Below are 22,895 nucleotides of genomic sequence, written 5' to 3' on the forward strand. Positions count from 1 at the left end.
CAAAATTATTATATGCTTCAACTGGGAACTTTTACTGTAGATTGTATTAACACATATTTTTGAAGGGCTGAAGTTTTGGGATTTAGAGTTAATAAGTAAGAACAATACGCAAACATGTTTAGATGTCTATTCTGGGAATGTCAGTATTGGTGCACCTTGCAGTGGATTAGAGGAAAATATCAGTGCTGCAAGATTCTGCTTACCTGTGAGAAATAAAACCCTATTTCTTGGAAGCTTCCTCATCATAATGGACCTTGTCCTTGTGGGACATATGCAATCTGAATAGATTCTAAGCACTGTACTTTCTGCTGCACATCTTTCTTAGTGAAAATTTGTTGTGCAAATGCCTAATGTTGTTCACATATACTTCATACACTGACTCTGCTTTGAACTCATAATTAACATTATTCTCCCTCTCAGGTATATTGTGAAGGTCTTGTGGACTAGGAAAAATGGCTGTTCTTTCCTTAATGGTAGTATACCATAACTTATTTATTGTTGTGTGGGAGCTGCATCACTGCTTCTACTGCTATCCTGGACATCTTTGGCTTATTTACCTATTTCTTTCTTGAGGGACAAATTTCTGTGGAGCCTCAGTCTGAGTGAGAGCCTAAGCAGGCTCTCTTACCCTACAGAATAGCCTTTTATCACTAAACCTGTTTATGCTGCTATTGAGTTGTCTAACTTCATGGAGGGCTGTGCCAGTATTTTCCGTGGACTTGTATATTACAAAATTATGATAAATGCCTCTCTCATAAATGAAATTTCAGAGGAAACTGAAGAGCCATCAGATTTAGTGATCATAGTATTATCTAATTTCTGAGGTCTTGGTGGTTTTGTTTTTAGTTGCATATCTGACGTGATTCCTTTCAGTCTGCAGGATTTTAAAGTACCAATCAAATTTTCCTCTTCTGGATTACATTTTAGGTTAGGTAATGTGGAATAGATATGATAAACTGAAACATATCTTCTTATCCACTCACCAACCCACCAAAAGAAATATTTGTGTGTAAGGAATGACAGTGGAGTAAAAAATCAGGCTTTTCTTACTGCAGGAGCAGTGGGAGAGGAGCTGAACAGTGATGAACAATCTGATGACACTTTTACATGAAACAGGTGGGGAAGACCAAAAGTAGATGATCAGTTAGAAAGTGAAATGCTAAGTCATTTATTCAAACTTCTACTCTTCTACTGTCTGAAAAATGAAGACAGTAAGAAGCAAAAATGACAAAAAGAAATTCCCATTCACCTTATCAGGAGAATTCTTTGGAAATATCCCAATAACCTGAATTACATAGTATTAAAAAAAAAAAGGTTTCACAAATTGTATAAGTAAATGCTCAACTTTCTTACATGTGGCTGCAGTTTGGAATTTGATTCTCTTTTCTACTGCTCCTGTGTTAACCTAGGAGGATTTTGCACAAAGCTAGGCAAATCACAAGGCTGAAAACTGAAGTAAATGAGAGAACTAGGTCCTATATTCATAAGCTTTGACTACATAAGATTAACTGTTCATGGAAAGTGATCCCAAAAGAAATTCAAGCAAGTTCTACTTGAAATTAGTTTTCAGAGTCAAATGAATTCGGACAATTTAGTATTGCTTCAGCTCTCCTTCTAGCAACTAAATGATAGTGACATTTGTAATAAAACCACCTAATGCTTCTCATAAAAGTCTCTCAAATCTTAGCTATCAGTGGCTTATATTTTTTGGTAAAGCTTGCCACTCATGTTAATATATCCTGCCTTTTATCAAGCTTTACTTTTTCCTCCCTGACACTCTAAAAAGTTTTGTTAATAATAAATGTCTCTTTCAAGTGTGAAATACAGAATACATGGAAAGGCTCAACACCTTGGAATATAATTTTTTCTTGTTCTATTAGGTAAGGCTTTGGATACAGATGGTGGATTATTGAAGAAGCAATCAGTGTCCTATGAGAACATGAAATAGAATCTCATTTTCTTTTGTGGTTCAGTTTGCTCCAAAATCAAAACAATAGGTTAATGGAACAGTCCTTTGGGTGAAAGAAATATTTAAAGCTAAGACAATTAAAAAATACTTTCCTTCAATGTGAGAAGAGGTTGTTGATTTATAGTATTTCCTAAAGTGAACTGCAGTCTACATGCTATTAAAGATCTGCCTATGTATAGCTCTGTTTTTTATTCTGTGCATTAGGCAAGTGGTATATCCAGTATTCAAGCAGTGAGTTTTCTGTAACCACTTTTGTACACAAATTATTTAGAAGTGCAAATATTTCTCTCATGTCAACTGACATGCAAGATCAGTGTAATTAATAATCCATCATAACAAAACTGTTTAAAGCAGCTGGAATAGTAGCTTAGAAATAGAAAGAAACAACTAGTAATTTTTCAAATTAGCGTGAAGTCATTCTTCTCAGCAATTCTAATTATATGTGCTGTTAAAAGTGTTATATACCCATTCTTTCTAAAAGGCTTTTCTGAAATGCCAGTGAAACCGGTACAATTTTTCTTCTGCTTTGTGTAGAAAAAGTTTGGTTATTATTTTTCGTAATTACATTGTGCAAGGTAAGAAAATAGTTTGGAAGTAGGCAGGGAGTAAAATACATTATGGTATCTTTCAGTGATTTTGTTGATTTATATATCCCTATATAAAGAAAGTAAGCCTATTCTTCTTGGTTATCCGATTCTTCTTAAACTTTGCATGGTGAGCCATCAGATCCATTGATCTTTATGTGTCATGCAATGGCTGGCTGAAAATAAAAGCTTACAGCAGCAAGGTTACCTAATAATTATAGTTGAGGAACTATGTATTGACTCCTGAGGGTGAGAGGGCATGGAAGTTGGACTACATGATCTCTAAAAGTCCCTTTCAACCCCAACCATGCTGTGATTCTGTGATACAAGTAATAGTTTGTTATGATCATCCATCCCCCACCACAGGCATCTTTGAAGAATTGAGATTTTTTCCTTTTGTTGTCCTTTCTCTGTTTCACAGAATGATTGATAATGTATGCCAGATGTGGTTCTGAGACATCAAGGTGTCGCAGATACACAAAGCAGGCCATTTTGATTCATTGTAGCCAAAAAAATAAACTGGCTAATTCAGTATGTTAAATTAGTGCTACAAAAAAAATAAATTGGGGGGAAAACTGCATGAGGCTTACAAAAGTGTTCTCAAATCCTATGCTCCTGTTTCAACCACAGTAACTTCCTCTTGGTACTTACAATTTCAATAAATAAAGATTGTATTTCCTTACTCTATCCCCATTTACCATTTTAATACACTGAACAGTAAACATTAGAAGATGATTTGAGAATTATATGTGTATATTTTGCCTTTATTTATGTCCTCTTGTAAAATACAAATACATACTGGGAAATATAGCCTTGCAGACCTTTTCAAGGTTTTAACAAATTTGAATGCAGTGAGATGCCATACATGTGAAATATTAATTAGATATATTTTTAAAAAGGAAAACAGAGGTTTGTGAGTTTTTTAAGAAAGGAAATAAGTGTGTTTAATATTTTCTGTACAGTCTGAGTCTGCTCCAATCAGAAAACTGGAATATATGGCTTAGAGTGAAAACTCTAGTAGTGAAGTCCTCTACCATTATGATTTTCAATGAGATTCACTACATGTTCAGTCTTACTTTACATGTGGAGTTATCATATTAAAAAAAAGAAAAAAAAAAGCCATTTGGAAAGTAGAACTATAGAACTAGAAGCCAAAGTATCATATTTTGATTGAAATGTTGTTCTTTCATTTTAAGACCTAAAATAAAGACAATGCAATAATAAAAAATTATCAGTTGATGTCTCCATCCTTCTTTTTATCCTCAACCACTGTACTGGTTTTCACTTTGGATTATGAGAAATTATACAGCCTAGAAATATTGCTTCCTACCTAAATTTCCTTGATATTTTTTCACTACTTCTACTTCCTCTTCAAAAGAAGCCAAATTCACAGAATCTCATGGTGGCTGAGTTTGGAAGGCAGCTCTGGAAGTCCTGTTATCTTACCTTCCAAGCAACGTAAGTCAGTTTGCCTGAATTGTGTCCACCATCTCCAAGGTGAGAGTTTTTACCAGTTCTCTGGGTAGCCTGTGCCCATGTTCAGTTATCTTCACAATAAGAAAAAGCATTTCCTGATGTTCAGGGGGAAACTCCTGGGTTTCAGCATGGGCCTATTGTCTCTAGTCCACCAGACACCACAGAATATATCTTGTCTGTGACCCCTTTGCACCCTCCTTCAGGTATAGATGAGATTTCCCCTGAGCCTTCTTTTCTCTGGGCTTCTCCAGCTCTCTCAGCCTTCCCCCACAGGAGAAACACTCAGTCCCTTAATCGTTTTTGTGGCCTTTTGCTGGAATTTCCCCTGTATGTTCACATTCCTCTTGGGCTGGGGTTTCCAGCCCTGGACACACATTGCAGGTGTGACTGCACCAGTGCAGAGGAGAGGGAAAGGATCACCTTCCCTGACCTGCTGGCAGGACTTTATCTACTGCAGCCCAAGGTCCATTAGCCTCCTTTGTAACAAGGGCACATGGCTGGTGCAACTTCAACTCACCATCCACCAGGATCCCCAGGGCTCTTTTTTGCCAAGGCCCTTTCCAGCTGGACAGCCCCCTGCATGTTCTGCTGCCTGGGGTTGTTCCTCCCCAGGGGCAGGACTCTGCATTTTTCCCTTTGTGTGGTTTATTTTGCCCCTTTCCCCAGCCTGTCAAGGTGCCTTGGGATGGCTGCATGACCCAGAGGTGCATCAGTCTCTCCTCACAGTTTGGTGTCCTATCAAACTTGCTGCAAGTTCACTCTGCCCTACCCTGCCCCGGGGTACATCAGTAGTTACCGCCTCCTACTAGACACTGTGCCACTGATCACCAGCCTCTGGGCATGGCCATTCAACCAGTTTTCAATCCACCTCAGAATATAACTCTGATATGGATAAAATGTTATGCTCAAGGCATTTGCAATTTATAATTTCTGAAATAATTCATTAATTGTATAAATTCAAATTTAGTAGTCATATCCATGTAGTTATTTATGTATTTGAATAAGTTTTTTTCTGAATATTTGTCTTAAGTAAGATATTAAAGTTTCAATTCTTCTCTTGTTTTTATCAAATTTACTGATCTATAACTCATTAGTAGTGGCACCTAATGAGGCACATATGTTAAAGGAGGATTAGGTCTTCATTAGGGAAATATCTTTATTATGTAGAAACAAAGTATAAGACAGTTATTTAGTTCAAATTCCCAAATCTACCCATAACTATTTTGTATTGCAAAAAGTCAACTTGTATGTGGTGATTTTTAATGTGATACTAATTTATATTCATAGCTGTATGCTGTTCTAACATACAGTGAAAAAAGTAGAATATCCTAACAAAACCTTTTCCTTAAAATGTTGAATCCCATAATTTTTTAATTTCTATTTCCAACATCCAGATTGTCAATGATGTAACAATTTGTATGTCTTTTGAAATTTCTGAAGGAATTTATAAATGTTAATCACAGATCATAAGGAAAAGCAAAGCATCACATTGGGCACAGCAGTCAGTGTTCTTGCCCACGGGTTGGGCAAGAACAATCTTTTTGTTACTAACAGATGCCTTGCAGAGTAATACCTAGTCTTAATTATGACAACAAATTATAGCCTACCTACTGCTTCCTGCAGTATTATTCCTCAAATCTGTTCATCATAATTTCTTATTTGAATTTTTTCTCCTCCTAAACTCCTTCCTACCTCTGGCTAGTTTTCAATCCCCCTCTCACTTCTATTTACTGACACACCTTTCCCTCCTTCTCCCTTTTTGGAACTCATTTGCCTTGTTTGCCTTCCCTGCTGCACTCTCCCATGTCTTCACATTGAATTCTTCATGACTTTTTTTCCCCTCATTATTCCCTTAGGCTATCTTACTGTGACTTTTTACATTTAAAATTAATGCTTCTGGCTCTTGGATATGAGGCAGTTAGGGAAGGAAGCCCCTGGTGGTTTTTTTCTTTTTTTTTTTTTTTTTTTTTTCTTTGGAAAAGTAGAATTTAACATGGTTACTCAACAGGTCACATAGTAAAAAAACATATTAAGAAAAGTGTTGATCTTATTTCCTGTTTTTCACATGTTTTTTAAAATCTGTGTAGTCAATCAGTGAAAGATTCTGGATTGACAGAAGCATCGGTCAAAGATGAATAAGAGGTGTGAATAGAATAGTTACTTTGATGATGAACAAGAGTGTTTTCCCCAAGAATAATAAAATATGGTGATATAATCTGATACTGTATCACATTGCATTCATCTAGACAGTTTACTCATGTGGCTGTCCCCAGACAAAATATGACAGCAGTGGAGCTGAAGGAAAGCTGAATGCTGCAAAATGACCCATCTAAGCAATCTTTATAACCTTGGACATCTTCAAATATAAACAACAAATGCAACAGAGCCTTCAAGATACCTGTTCACTTCAATAATCTTAATCAATCAGTAGTTAAAAGTGAATATCCATATATGTACTATCCATGTACATATGTGCATATCCATGATATGCATTATCATCTATCATGTGTAAAATAAGTACTGTAGCTGTAAATAGCTAAGCCTCTAGAAAACGTGGAAGTCCCATATTTTAAATAGTTAAATCAGTCAAATTTAGGAAAAAGCATACCCAACATAAATAATTTCTCTTTCACATTCCAAAGACCAAAGAAAGGGAAAGAATATGACAGGGAAGGATTATCAACAGTTTTTTGTTTTGCTGAATATGGACAATAATTTTTGTTCTGCTCTGTAATTCCTTTACTGAGCAATTGAACATTTACAATATATCACCTTGAATGTAGAAACTAAGTATAAATAATCACAATCTGAGTGATGTAAACTTGATAACAGCAGTATTCAATTTAACCCGAAATCTATGCATTAATGCCTATAAGACACACCCTTAGCCACTTTAGCAACAGGTTCAGGCCAGGCTAGTGCTGTCATAGAACACAGAATTCCAAATAAAAGAGACTGAAATTTTAAATGTGGATTAATGAAATGGCCTATAAAATTCCAAATATTTTAATTAGGAGGAAGATCTCTCAGGTCGGTTCTTCTTGTCCAAAGAACAACTTATTACCATATTTCCCACATGAACAGAGAATATTCTATAAATCTATCTTGAAATGAATACCATAGTAAATAATCAACACAGTAAGTGTCCCATTATAAGTAACATTTTCTGTGCTAAAATTTTGAGAAAATGTAGCATTTAGTACTTATTCTTCTGTAATGTTTCAAAACTGCATTTTTAAGATATTTTTCTCAGATATTGAGTGATCTGTGGAGTTTTAATCCTTTCAGCTCTGATAGCTCTTCAGATTAGAAAGACTATTATCTTTGCATTTTCTATTATGCTAGATGTGTTTCTTGGCCTGTAAATGCCTTCTCTTGTTCAGCATGTAATTTTTCTTCCCACTTCATTTTTATATTACTTTTTTTTCCTTCCCATTTGAAATATCTGTCTATAGTTCTACCAGTATTTCAGATAATTTTTTCATTTTGTTATTAATAAACTCCAAAATGTCAATATCAGAAATAAAGGGCTATTGTTTTTAGTATCGATCTTGATCATCTTAAGAATAGGTATTGCTGCCGAGGTGTCATTTCAGGTTCAAATGCCAAGAGATAATGGGTTATGATTTAAGTGACCCTTCAGTTTAACAAGAATTTTATCACATTGTAACAGTCTTTTTCATGCTTGATTTCTCCTGTAATCAAAGTACCCTGTAGAAAATACTGCAATTTGTTTTGAACTAACAAAAGGATGAAGAAAACAAGTCAGAGAAAAGGAAGCAGCACAAAGCAAACTGATGCATTATTTTTAGAGATCTTTGTGTCAGGTTTTCAGATAACTTCCATTCATCTTTCTCAACTGTTTTGAAAAAGGGAAACTCATGACTTGCACACTTTTGCTTCAATCTAGAACAGTCACAGAATATCATAGTTTGGCATGCTGCAAATACTACACTCACTGGAGAAGGCTGGTGCTGCACAGCTGTAAGGTAAAGGGATTCATGTTTGCAAGGACATAATGTACTGCTATAAATGTAAAAAGGATAAAAAAAATAATTCTTAAGGAGGAAAATAGTGGCACACATCACTGTTTCTAATGGGAAGTCTGCACAAAGCTATCAGCATTTAAACAATATTTATCCTTAATATAATTGATTGATATGATAGATAAATTTCTGCTATGAATATTCCTTGTGCCATCCCATTATGACTAACGGGGTTGCAATGCTTTAACCTAAACCTAAATCTCAGGCAGTAGGAAAAGGAAGACTTCAGTCTTCTTTTCATTTAACAAAAATATCATAGCAGTCTAATCTAGCTTCACTGATTCCAGTGGTGCAGGTCTTGATTTTCACCAGTTTGATAGATGAAATGAAGGAAATCTGAGTAACTGTCATTCTGTGCAATTTTGTAACTTGAAAAGAATTTTTTTTACACATGAATTGCCAGTGAAGTATGTTCCTCCAATGCCCATAACAAGTCTGAAATAAGCATTAAAATAATTTATGCAATTAAACAAATCCTTACCATAAAAGTGTTTTTTAAGTTCAGACAGCTGTGAATATTGGTTGAACTTAATGGTTTGTTTTAAACCAGTAAAAAGAGAACAAACTTCAGAGTTCCTGATATGCTTTGCTTAAAAATTGTGAGGCATGTTGAATCTAGCTTTTGAATACAGAATCACAAAATCACAAAATCATTAGGGTTGGAAGGGACCTCTGGAGATCACCCAGTCCAAACTGCTGTCAGGTCAGGGTCACCTACAGCAGGTGACACAGAAACGTGCCCAAGTGGGTTTTGAGTGTCTCCAGAGAGGGAGACTCCACAAGCCCCCTGGGCACCCTGCTCAGTGCTCTGCCAGTCTCAATGTAAAGAAATTGTGAAACTTGTTATATTTTGGTTTATGGCCACTGCTCCTTGTCCTGTCACTGGGCACAGCTGAAAGAGCCTGGCACCATCCTCTTGACACCCACCTTTGAGATATTTACATGTGTTGGTGAGATCTCCTCTCATTTCTCTCTCTAGACTAAACAGGCCCAGCTCCTGCAGTCTCTCCTCACAAGAGAGATGCTCTGGTCCCCTAATCACCTTTGTGACCCTCTGCTGGACCCTCTCCAGTAGCAATTTGTTTTTCTTATGCTGAGGAGACCAGAACTGAACGTAATACACCAGATATACCCCAGAGATGTTGAATTTTTTTACGAAATATAATGGGAACTGATATATACCCACATCACCTTGGACAGTATCCAAAACACAGATATTTACCTTTACTGAATGTTCCAGAAGCAAACAAGTTAATTTTGAGTATAATGCTACTTTGATTAACCGTGACAGTGCTGGATTTTAACTGTATTAAAGCAAACTGATTAAAGCAAACCAAAAGTTTTTATAAATAACTTATGGGAGAAAGTCTCTGAGAAGCTCCAGAAGCAAGATGCAATTACAAAAATAGTTATGAATAAGTTGTCCATCTCTGTCACCATATTTTGAGATCACCATTTTGACATCAACTATAGTTACAGCAAGCAACAAAATGGCTGATTTTCATCTTACTTTCAAAAGCCTGATGTGGAAATAAGTGATTAAAATAATTAAACTAGCAGAAATTTCAGGGTAGGCTTGGAGAGATTTACAGTCAGTTTTCCATAAATCAAGACAATATTTTATATTTGCTTATTGCAACAGAGAATCTTCTCAGAGGTATACAATAATCACAGTGTATGCATGATATTCACAACATACAGATTGAAATTTGCTTATGTACAGTTCTAATTATCTCATTTCCCTGGAGGTCCATGTTACTAACAGCGTCTCTGAATAACATTTGCAGCACTAAATGAGAATTTTATGTGAATAATAAGCAAAGCTTTCTAGCACAGATTTTGATCTTTAGATGTAGCTCCCTTCTCGTAAGGGAAACAAAAAGAAGGCAACATTGTGCCTGCTACTACACATGGGGGTTTGAAGAATGTGCACAAGAGCCTGCTCAGTTAAATATGCTGACAAATTGCTTGGAAGGAGTGAATAAAATGAACACATCTCTTACAAAGGATACAGAATTATTTAGGATAGTCAGGTCTAAAGTGGACTGAAGATTATCTCATGATACTGAGTGGCAAAATGAGGAGACAAAAATTGTTGTTAAGAAGTGCACTTGAATAAATGTATTCTAAGTAGATCTGTATGTTCTCAGTTATTACGCTGTTGTCAGATCTCTGAGAGTGTCAGCTCAGTGTTGCATGGCAATCAAAATGGAAAATAAATTATGATAAGGTGTTAAAAAAGGATAAGATAAATAGAAAATATCATACTGCTCTGATATAAATGCACTGTATATAATTTCCTTTAATGCCATTTAGGATCTCTAGAAGATACACCAAAATATGAAAGGGAATTAAAAAGGTAAATATACAGAGTCAGAGCTACTATGACAGTTCCAAAGCCCTTTTCAACATGGAAAACAGGAAGGTTAAGGCATCAAGAATAATATAGCAAATATAATTTGTAATGTTCAAATAAGATTGAATATAAAACATAAAAAACAACTATTTACTTCTAGAAACTGGATTGGATAATCTTGGGTCCTTTAAAACTCAGAACTCAGGCTATTCTATTCTATTCTATTCTATTCTATTCTATTCTATTCTATTCTATTCTATTCTATTCTCATAATAAGATTAATGTATATGAGGGTTGTGGTGGGTTTTTTTGTTTGTTTGACTTTTTTTTCCTTTTTTTTTCTTTTTATTTAGTATTGAAATATGAGTAAAAAAATCAGAATTTTTGATAAGGATCTAGACCCTAGTGTTGCAAAATTAGCGTTTGTTCTGTTTAGGGTAGCCCTACAGAATATTTTTTCTCTTATTTTTCTCCATTAAGTGGCTTTAAAATAATGGAAGTTACTACATACAGAAAGAAGATATTCGGAGCAGTAGAGAATCATATTTGGCATGGAAGGCAACATGGCACATTTTGGGGCTGTAAAAGAAAAGACAAAGTTCAGTGGGAGGGGAAGAGAAGAAAATATACATCAATGTAGATACAATCATAAAGAAAGTTAGAGATGTAAGTTGAGCCATAAAGTCTTAGAGGTTGAGAAAGTCAGCCATGGGATTTACAAACAACCCAATTAGTGTAGAAAACATATTTTGAGTTCTTATCAGAGTAGCCAGAAACTATACTAAAACTCAGGCAAAGAAATGTGTACAGTGTTTGCTTAATTTTGTTTTAATCTGTGTGTCTCGTGCATGAGATGGTCCATTGCTTTGGAATTCATACCAAGAATAATGAAACTTCAAGCACAGTCTGTAGGACTCAAGTCCAACAGGGATTCTAACTGTGATGGAATGTTACAAACTCAGTGACAACATCCAAACTCTTGGATACAGAGAATCCACACCCAAAAAATATGCCTTCAGGCATGAAACCTCATTCTGTTTCTAGAGACCTAGGACCTCCACCTCTACAGACCCCACTGGAGTGACAAACAACAATTCTATTTGGGTATAAAATGACTACTCAGATCTGAATATCTCTCTGAATAAGTAAAAGCTAAAGTTAACTAGCAAAACAAAACCCAAAGGCTTTTGCATGAAGTCTATGATGTCAGCTGAAAGAAGTTCATTTATTTCAGTTATACAGCTCCATTATTCAGTGTCATAGGTACCTTAATTGTATCTATGCTAAACAGAAGTATTGTATATATTACTTAACTCCATTTCTATTATATTGCTTCCAAGAAAGACAAAACCCAACAAAAAATCCCATCCAATCTACTGATATTATAAGAAAAAAGAACAAATATTCCATCTGTTTTCATCAGACACATACTTTGTAGTGTCCTTTAACCCAATTTGCCTAGTTTCTAAATGGCAAGCATTGATCCATATACTATTACAAACTGTGACCTCACCCATGTTTCAACCCACTGGCTTACAATGAGCAAACCAAGTAATTGAATGCAATCTCAGTGGCAAAACAGTATGAAGAACATTAGAAAACCTGACCCCTTCTCTCCACTCTCACCTCAGCAGTCTATAAAATTTATAGAAAAGCTCATCAGCTTCTGCAGTGCATTCCTCATGGAGCACAAGGGTCCTGAACTCTGTCTGTAGCCACTTGATGAATTCTGCAGTACTCTCCATGTGAGTTCCTCTCCTCTGTCCTACTTGTTGAAGCATGCAACAAACCTAACCCTGCAGGGGTTTATGATGCTATTGAACCACTGTTGTGTACTGGAGCATTTTGAAGATCTAAAGTGCAGCCTTAAAAAAAAAGTAAAAATAAAAGGTCTCTTGGTTCTGGAAGATTAGAAAAAATTAAGCTGAATTGACTTACTCTTCATGGTGTTTGTGGAATGCAGGCAGACACACAATAAAAGCTCCATATAGTTAACATGGGAAGAAAAGCATGAAATAACTCCATTTTCTAAAGAACAAATAAAGGTTAGCCAACCAATTTATCAGTATTTCTTTGTACCTGCTGTGAGCTATGTCCCCATGCACGTCTCTGCAATATTAACTATTGTTAATATTGTGATATTCCAAAGGCTTTCTATGCAGATGTGCTACAGGCACCGTATTTTAAAAGCAAGTGATACTTTAGTAAAACACTTGCATATTGTAAAATTTTTCTGGATTGAAGAATTAAAAGGGCAAAAGTGAGAAATCCTTAAGAAGGACCTGCTCTTCTGCCAGATATTTTTATCATTCTCGTCAGCTTATAAGGATTCTCAAACTATGTCTTCAGTGAGTGAGTGCAGGGAGTCAAGGAGAAAATTCTTTTCTTTTCTCCTCTCCTCAGCTGTAATATCATCTTTTCTTAGCTTCACTGGGAATGATGTACGTAAATATCCATGAAGAAATATGATGTACTCTGCTTTTTCCATGCTTCTATTTTATTTTCTGTTGTCAGATTCATATTCTATTACTTTTAAATGACTGTTGTTAAACACACACTCACAAGCATCGCCATCAGACCCTTCTCCTACCCAGATTTGGAGCAGGATCAGAAGCTGCTACTATTTTCATATGGCAGGAAGTCACATCTAATTAGGTAGTCATTGTTGACTGACCAGAAAACTCCTCTGGTCAAGAGCTCTGGTCTGTTCCTTCATTAAAAATAGGTTGAGAGAGGGTAGCTTAGTAAATGGTATGTGAGTATCTGATGCTCGTGAAAGGCTATATTTTCCTATTTTCTCTGCTTGTAGTTGTCTGAGCTTCTTTGAGAATTAGCCAGGTAGGATGAGCTGGTAATTTGTGTGAGAGACAAAGGCTAATTGCCCAATTATCCTTAGGAGGACAGCTGGGAAACTTAGTGTCCAGAGCCAATTGGAACCAAATTTTGTTTAAGAACAGATTCCAGGCTATTATGCTGGATAAATGCTCTTCCTTAAAAAAAAGTTCCTTCAACTTACCACAAAATCCATTTCTTTAAAACACAAAATGAAAAAATGCAAACACTAAAACACTTACAAAACTAAAATTACATTTTGTGTAGGCTAGTTATTCTTCTGTTGTGGGTTGATGCTGGCTGGGCAGCAGGTGCCTACTGGAGCCACTCCATCACTCATCTCCTCAACTGGGCAGGGAAGGAAAAATGAACCAAAAAGCTTCTGGGTCGATATAAGGGTAGGAAGAGATCACTCATCAGTTACTGTCAAGGGCAAAACATACTCAACTTGGGTGGAAAATATTTTACTCTATTATCAATCAATTCAGGAATGAATCCCTACTCACACTCTTCACCTCTGCAATATGGGGTCATTTCCACAGGAGATAGCCCTCCACAAACCTGTCCAAACTGGGTTCTCCCCACAGGCAGCAGTTCTTGATTAACTGTTCCAGCACGGGTTCTTCCATGGGGTCCAGTCCTTCAAGATCAGACTGGGTTCCCCATAAAATCATAGATGATGCCAGCAAACTTGCTTCAGTGTGGGATCCTCTCTCCATGGGGCCAGAGGTCATGTCAGGAGCCTGTTCCAAGCACAGGCTTCCCAAGAGGTCACAGCCTCTTTTGGTCATCCATCTGCTCTGTCATGGGGTCCTCCAGGGACTTTAGGGGATCTGTCCTCTGGCATTGGTGCATGTCCTCCCTCTTCCTTCAGTGATCTTGGTGTCTACAGGGCTGTTTCTCTCATGTATTCTTACTCCTTCCACAGCTGTTCCATGGAAAGTTGATTTCTTTCTTGTCCTCTTCTCAAATCTGTTATCCCAGAGGTGCTACCACTGTCATGGATGGGCTCTGCCTCAGCTATCAGCAGATCACTCTTGGAGCTGGCTGGCATTAGCTCTGTCAGACAAGAAGGATGCTCCTGACAGCTTCTCACAGAAGCTACCAAATCTTTGCCATGCGAACCCATAGACTATCCTACATGTTATGTTATTAAACTATCCCTTTAGCCAAAATTTTACTTTTAAGAAATCCAGAATGCATCTACATCAGTGTTCTCATAATAATTAAGAGATTGCTTTTGAAATGAATGTTCAGATTTTCCCCCCTAGTAGCCCTTTGTGAAGCACCCTGAGAACATGCAGACTGGATGTGTTTCAGATTAAACTAAATTAAATGGTAGATGCAGTATTGTGCTTAATACCCTCCTACTACTAAGAGACAATCAAACTCAAGGCCAGGCTAGACAGGTGAAATAAAAAACTATATAAATATGCATACTATGAGTACCAGGTCCTCAGCACCAATTGTTCTGCTGCACAAATTTACTTGTACTTGTAGGACCAAGTGGTGTTGCTATTTGCCAATGTATACATAACATCGGATGCACAGAATTTGTTTCCTGTTCTTAATTGTCTTCTAAAGTAACCTTTTATTTCTATTAAGATTAGATACCACAAAGGGAGATAAATCTTCATAGGCTAAAATAAACCTGTGTTAATATTCCCATAATTTTTATTATTAAAAATTACCTTCTATGTTTTAAAAAGTTTTATCCCTTTTCATAGTGATTTTCATCACCAAGTTTTCTAATGTTGTTAATTATACATTAATGCATTGTTAATACAGTGTTTATTTGCATAGATATAGCTCCCTGTATATGATATATGCATTATAGCAGAACTGCCAAGCTTATTTCAGATTTTGAAGCTCTTTCATATGAATTTCATCACAAAATTCATGCACATATTTTTCTAACAAGAAGGTGAGAGACACACATGATAAAAGCAGAATGGTAGAAGCTCAATAGTAGAGGCCTAAGATATTAAATTTAGTGGTAAGTTTAAAGTATATATATTTGCAGCCTACTGTACATATTTTAATCGGGTTTGCAAGAACACAGTACTAAATTTTATTAGATAGTTACTTTTTACATTGCCTGCAGGAAATCTTTATGAAATATTACAATAAAAACATGTTTCTTCAAGAGGCAGTAATGTAATAAAATGCATCACTAGTTTTGATTGCATTGATAGCTTGTAGGAAGAAAAGTCCCTTTAGGGAGATGTGCTTTGTGTTCATAAGGAAGAGGAAAAACTATTTTGCAGTGCATTAAAACCATGGGAACCATTAAGTTTGTATAATAAAAATCTTGTAAACATTGATAGTTTTATGGTTAGTTTTCTCAACAGCTGTTTTATATAAGAACCTGTGGATACTTCAAGTCATAACACTTTTCAAAAGAGCCGTATTAACTTTTTGTTTACTCAACCTACATTTTCATTCCCTTAACTTACATAACCATGAATTGAGTCCCAATTTAAATCAATTGTAATAAAAAATTATTTTCAATTTTGTGTAATAAGAAGCAATTTTGGAGGGTCCACTGATTTCAGAGTGTGTATATTATTTTCTAGCAAGGGTACAAAACCAAAGAGCTCTTCTTAAAGAAGAAAAATGTGGAAAAAAAAGCTTTAAGAAAGCAGAAAGAAATTTGTTATCACCTGAAAGGAGATATGCATGATGGCTCAAGATAGTGAGACAGATTAAATGCAGACAGATACAGGTAAAACAAATTGAGTCATAGTTTTATTTAAGTGCCAATCTGCAGTAAGTCCTATAAATATATGGACTCAAGTTGAAGGGCAGCAGTGTAACTTGAAATAGTTGCCTGATTTGGTTAGAAGGTCAGAGGCATCTTTTTCACAGAAAACAGCATAATGGGTATAAATGTGTTCAGAAAGATGGGACAATATTATTGGAGAGAAGACAGAAATGTATGAAGTATGGGAAACTTCAATTGAAATCTAACTCAATGTCTTTATTTAATCCACTCAAGGATAAAACTCCACAATGGGACTTGAAGGAAATATCTGGAGGAATGCCTACATTTTCATATATTTGAAAAATTATTGACAAGTACATGGGTTTTATTGTTTTCTTCCTTTCGCCCATAGAATGAAATTAAAAAAGTAAACCCAATATAGCAAAGACGGATCATCATTAATTAAATGGAGTACAGGGGACTGAAGTTTTTCTGTAGAAAAGAACTGCAATGCTAACACTCACTGACCAACATCTGCATTTAAGTTCTGTAGTAATAAACATATTTCCTTTCCTAACCTTTCCTAGGGTAAATATTCAAGTAGTTCAACTTTTTGAAATCATTCTAAATAGACCTTTCTTGGTCCTTATGCCTTGACTAGGTAAAAAGAAATAACCTCATCTCTGTTCTATTATAATAATTAATTTTCAATTATTATAACATTGCAATAATTTTCCTTAAAACAAAAAAGAAAAGAAAAGAAAAAAAACAACAAAAAAACCCAGAAAACCTAAAATATCAACAATTGAAACCAAAGAGAAAATAGAGATGTTTGTATGGTAACCATGAAGTTGTCCAAGAAAAATACAGGTTCAATTGCTGAGGATGCTTTGAAGAGCATTTGTGAAACTTCTGTCTAATCTCTAGCAGGTAATTCCACTGATGTTTGCTCCGAGTCTAAAGGTGGTAGTAGCCAAGTCTTGATGCACCATATTTTATCTCTTATCTGTTAATCTACCACCTTAATTATTTTCCTTAACTTGCTCTTTAAAAATCCACCGAAAAAACCAAAAGGCTAAAGAAACTCCAATACAATGTTTAAAGGAATGGGCAGAATTCTAAGGGAGTTGTATCAAAATATTTCAAACTTTGTTTACTTAGGCAAACTAAGGCTTTTTTTTTTTTTTTAATCATATTAAAGAAACAAAACAAAAACACTGCAGTGAGAAAGGCATTAAATTAACTTTTGAGTAAAAGGCCTGTGCTACCAGACTTGGTGTTGAATGTCAGCATAGGAAAATTCCTGTTGGGAAAGACTCTCTGGAGATTAAGCTGTTTCTCTTAGGTGCTGAGGAAACCTCTGCTCCTTAGTTTCTCAGCTATCAATATGACCCACTAATGCCCTTAGCCAAATGAAAGCTTTTGAAAGCCCTAGAGGAAGTCTTCACTCAAGTTTTATACTCAAGCTAGAGGAACACATGGAATTTCCTTCAGAAGATGTTCAAAAGCACCAACTTTTTCAGGTAGTTCAGTGCACTAGGAGGAACCCAAATTTTCACCAGAAACTAAGACTGCAGGTATAAGTTGACCGTTTAACAGACATGAACTCTGATGCACTTGAGTAATGAATTCTGCCTGAAAAATCAACAGTAATACGTGTTCTTGTGCCTTTGATTTCACTGTTGTAAGTAAAAATGGCTTAAAATGTGCAAGATCATTAATTTAAGAATCTCCCTTTAATTATAACTACCTTTCTTTTTTTCCCTCCTTTAATTCACCTCCTCATTTTTATAAGTCTTTACTAATTTCCTCTCATTGAGGAATAAATGTTGTTTTTCAACACGTTCTGATTTTAAACCTTAATTCTAAAGCTGCCAAAAGGAGACTTCATGAAGCAAGCCCTAAATAAAACATTCACTCTATTTGCTGGTGTTTCAAGCATTAAATTAATATTCTCAAAGTTCATTCATTAAGTCCCTAACTTGTAATTAGGATTCAGGCCATGCTTCTGATTAGATGGGAAAAAGAAATCAGCCCACAGAGAAAGGCAGCTTTTCATTTGAATCCAATCAGGGAGAGCAAACACACTCCAAAAAGGGTTTCTGTGGTATATAGATATAATTATCATGAAGGAAAAGGGAAAAACAACTCAGAACCTTAATGAACATGAAAAGAGGGTGTTTTAGCCTTGAAAACTCCCTGCAGCAATGTTAGTCTTCTTAGCATCAATCCTATTGACCAAATCTTGGCAATAGACGACAAGAAAGTTTTCTCATAATTAATCTAGTGTGCTTCATTATACTCTAAAATGTCTGAGCTGATTTATTACATCTGGTAGATCCATGCAAATGAAAGGAAAGATGGTATTTAGTGCTCACACACAAACAAGCAAAAAAATCATGGCAGCCATATTACAAACTGAACCAAACCAAACCAATCCAATCCAATCCAAACCAAACCAAACCAAACCAAACCAACCATACTAATCCCACACTCTGAGGTATTGTAGGGATGAAAAACACCATTAGAATGGCAGCCACTGGCACTGCTGGAGGTAAGATTGCAAACTATTTCCAATATGCAGCATGGAAAAATGAAAATTTCTATTTGCTGCAGGGAATACAGTTAAACTGTTACGTATGAAAAGGTGGAATCTTGTTCTTAGTTAACATAATTCTCTTAGTTCATTGAACTCTACAGATAGCTGAGGGTTGATGAAGTGTTTTTATGAATCAGATCACTTAAATACTAGATAGTTTTAAGAATATAATTTTAGGTTTCTGGAATTCTTGTTTGGAATATAATAGTGAAGATTGCATAGCTGCTGTTAGCTCATGAACTGCTCTTTGTCAACAGATTTTGTCAATAAAATACAAAACAATTTTGACAGAAGAAGGTTATGCGCAGAACTAAATCTTTGCAGTAGTGACCAAATAGCTGTCTTGCTTAACAGATTTTCAAAATGTATATTAGCAGTTTCTTTTAGCTAGTTGGTTCACTAGCTGAAGCAGTAACTTTTATGTAATGCATATTGTAAAACATAACTGAATACCATAGATCCTGTATAATAATTAGTTTTCCCAGCCATGTTGCCCCTAGGGATTCACCTCTTCTGCTTTCTCACATGCATTCTCTCTTAAATCCACCCACTACCCTGCTCAGTGGGACTGCAGACATTTAACCAATATTAGCCTTTCTGAGAAAAGCCCTCAGTAGGACTAAAATAAAAGTAATTTATCTCAACACTACATCCACTTCTAGATGCTACTGAATTATAACTTTTAAAACCAACAGAAAAATAGAAGGGCCAATTCTAATATTTGAATAAAGCAAAGGTATTTAGTTAGTACATTTTTTTCTAGAACTTCGCATACATATTTATGAATAATTTTGTTGTGTTTATAAGGCTAAATTTTCAGGTGTTATGGTTAAGAAGTAGTTATGTAAAATCTTTCGCCAATGCTAAGATATTTCTAGCTCTAGAGTAGTGCGTGTATTAGGAGTGTTTGGACCAGTAAATAATCTTTTTTCATTACCAATAAAGGCCACAGAATTTCTGTTGAACTCACTGCTGAGCATCTTATGACTTGTCTAAGGTTTCCACAGCCTGAACCAGTCTTAATTTATTTTAACAGTCATCTAAAAGTAGTAACATAAGTGTTGTCTAACCTGTTTTAGCTGAAGGAGATTAAAAAAAATTAAAACTTTGTTGGAGTTGATGGGAATTTGCAATCGTTATGATTGAAAACCAGTACGGATAAAAGAAAAGTGGTGAAACTATTTGGTCCAATATGTAGTATAATTTACAACATAGGTAACATAAAAAATACAACATTAGTATAACATTTTGCCCTGACCAATTACAGTTTCACACGATGATTACGTGGCATGACCCTGGGTCCTTCCCAGAAGCATCCAAAGGAATTCTGAAAGTCAAAACACGTATATTTAATCTGCTGAAACATATCCAGACTCTTTCATATCTGTATGCAAAGCAAATCTACCAGAACAGGGTAAAAAAGTAGTAGTAAAAATGACTCTAAGTGTTGAATTCACAATGTGAGAAGGGGAAGAAGAAAGGAGATGGAATGACAATATAGAAAACAAATTCATTGATGGGAAAGAAATGAGAGACAGATAATTTTTAATCTACAACAGAACGGATACTATACAAAATTAACCATGTAAAAGTGGGAGAATAATTACCCTTTTGAAAAGGTTAAGTTCAATAAAAGCAACAGATACTTTTTATAATACAGAAACTGATACCCCTTGCCTACTGGAATGTGCTGACTTCATTTGGAATAATCAATTTTCCTTATGGTAGCTACTACAGCTGTTTTGAATTTGTGCTGCAGACAGTGTTGCTAATACAGGTTTTTTTGCCTATTGCTGAGCAGGGCTTACAGAGTTAAGGTCTTCTGTGCCTCTCACCCCACCCCACCAGGGAGCAGGCTGGGAGAGCACAAGGAGCTGGGAGGGGAGGGACATAGCTGGGACAGTTGAACCCAACTGACTCCAGAGATTTCCAACACCTTGTGACATCAGGCACAGCACACAAAGCTGGAAAGAGGAAGAGGGGAATGTTCAGAGCAATGTCTTCTCAAATCAACATTCTGTGTGATAGGACCCATCTCTTCTGGGGCTGGCTGAACACCTGAATGCCTACCAGTTGAATGTATCAAGTGAATTCCTGGCTTTCCTTTACTTGTGGACATGACTTCTACTTTAAAGTAACTATTAAATTGTGTTTATTTCAACCCAAAAATTTTCTTACTTCTGCTCTTCTTCCTCTGCCCACATCTCTGCTACAAAGTGAGTGAGAGTCTGTATGAAGTTTAGTTGCTGGCTGGGGTTAAATCACAACACTGCGAGAGCAAATGCACTTTAAAAAGTTGTATCTTTGAAATTAAAATTTTGAGTTTGGGCAATCAAATGCTAAAAAACACTGAGGATGAAAACAATGTTACTTGAGCAATTATTTAGAATTTAAATTTTCAAATGCTTCTGAAGTCTGTGTAACAGCAACTTCAGGCAAGACATACTCTTATCAAAACAGAAACAACTTGAAGATTAACTAAGTATGCAATAAATAAAAACAGTGATATTATGAAATGTAGTATAATGGAAATTTGGCATAAATTAAACAATAATATTCTTGTATTGGAATTTCAATATGGAACAATTATCTGACCATAGAAGAAAAGGAGTTTGTCACTTTAGAAGTGAAGTTGTTCTAAAACCTTGACATTTGTCTGTGAAAGCTTAGGTAGTTTCAGTTTCTAGTACCGTTAACATTCAAAATATTTCAGAAAACAAAAGAGAAAAAATTAAAAGCTGTGTCTGTAACTTCTCTTGGAAGAAACTCAGGTGGATAACTAATTGGTTTATCAGTTAATAAAGGTTTAAGACCACATTTGTAAGTAATTTCTTCAAGGTTTCACATTTGTGACTGATACCTTACAGAATTAGAACATTTGCCCTATGAGTATTCATATATTCATTTTTGGAAGCTACCAGGATAAAATCATGAAGACAGCTCTTAAAGGAGTTTCACTGGTCCTTTGAGAACAGATACAATTCTTTGAGAGATAAGATTATTACCAAACTAGAAAAAACAGTTTAATAACTTGAAGTGGTCAGGATATGGGTCCCAAATATTGTCAAATTTTTCTAAATGATGACTGGTAGAAGGACATATTATAGCAATTTAAAATCATAGAAGGATATAAATACCAAAGAGAAATTATTTAAAGGGGAAAAGAAGAGAAAGACTGAGAAATGGGAAATAATTTCAAAAGCTGAAGGTGATTCATAATTTCAAAAATCGTTTCTGTCCCAGCATCTCTTAAACATATTTCTGTGTGATGAAGCAAAGAAGCCATGGCTTGTGATATTTATGAGACCAGAAATATTCTAGGTAGTACAGCATTGGATTAGTGGGGCAAATTAGAGAGCAGCAGAATTCCAGAGAGTAAAAATAGACAAGTTCTGTTATTAATTTCTCAATGTTATTCCCAGCTGAATTCTAGTCAAAGTAATACAGAAGCTGAATGATGCACTTTTATTAATTTAAAATACCACAAACAAACAAATCACAGATTTTTTATTTATTTTTTTTTTTTACTATAGGGAGACGAACTAGAACACAGAACATTACTCTGTATTCTGTGGGAGAGAGGGGACACTTATAAAGTAGGACAAAATTGGTATCTCCAGGAATTATTGAACCCATGACTTCTCTTTAGATCAAGAGCAGTGCCTTAATTCTTATTAATGATTATAAATTCCAATCTTACCATCATATGTTTCACCTGAACCATTGATATGGGTGTAGCTAAGAAGCACTGTGTTTCAGTCCAAGTATCTATGCCCACAAAAAATATAATTTTAAATTATTTGTGTTCATGGCAGAGACATTTGTAATGAAGTAATCCAGATATATATATTTAAAAACCTCAATGGAAAAAATTCTTTTTCTTCCTGATGAGAAAAATAATGACATGAAGGATATCTTAGAGAAGAAATCTGTAAGTGTCAGACGTAGAATATATGCAGAGACTCATCTAAGCAGGACACTAGGCCTGGAAAAATGGCCTGGTGCTCTGTACAATCCATTGCTCAGAATAATCAGGAACAGAAAAACCAGTGAACAAAAAAAGCCCAATTGTGGAATGACTTGAAAGGGAGAAAATTAAAACCTCGAGTCATTATGTACGAAAGCTTGGTATGTTGTTTCATTTATTGAAGTTTTCAGCAGCCTCCTATAAGCACAATTTGAAATACTGATACCTTTTAGCATTTCTTTTACCTTTCCAGCAATATCTGTTTTCATTGATATGTGAAAACATATGCCTTTATTTCAGCTGACCATTTTGAAGTCTTTGATAAAAGATTTTTTAGGTTTTCTTTTGAAAACAAGGCTATT

The sequence above is a fragment of the Sylvia atricapilla genome, chromosome 2, assembly GCF_009819655.1.
Source record: "Sylvia atricapilla isolate bSylAtr1 chromosome 2, bSylAtr1.pri, whole genome shotgun sequence".
Classification (NCBI taxonomy): domain Eukaryota; kingdom Metazoa; phylum Chordata; class Aves; order Passeriformes; family Sylviidae; genus Sylvia; species Sylvia atricapilla.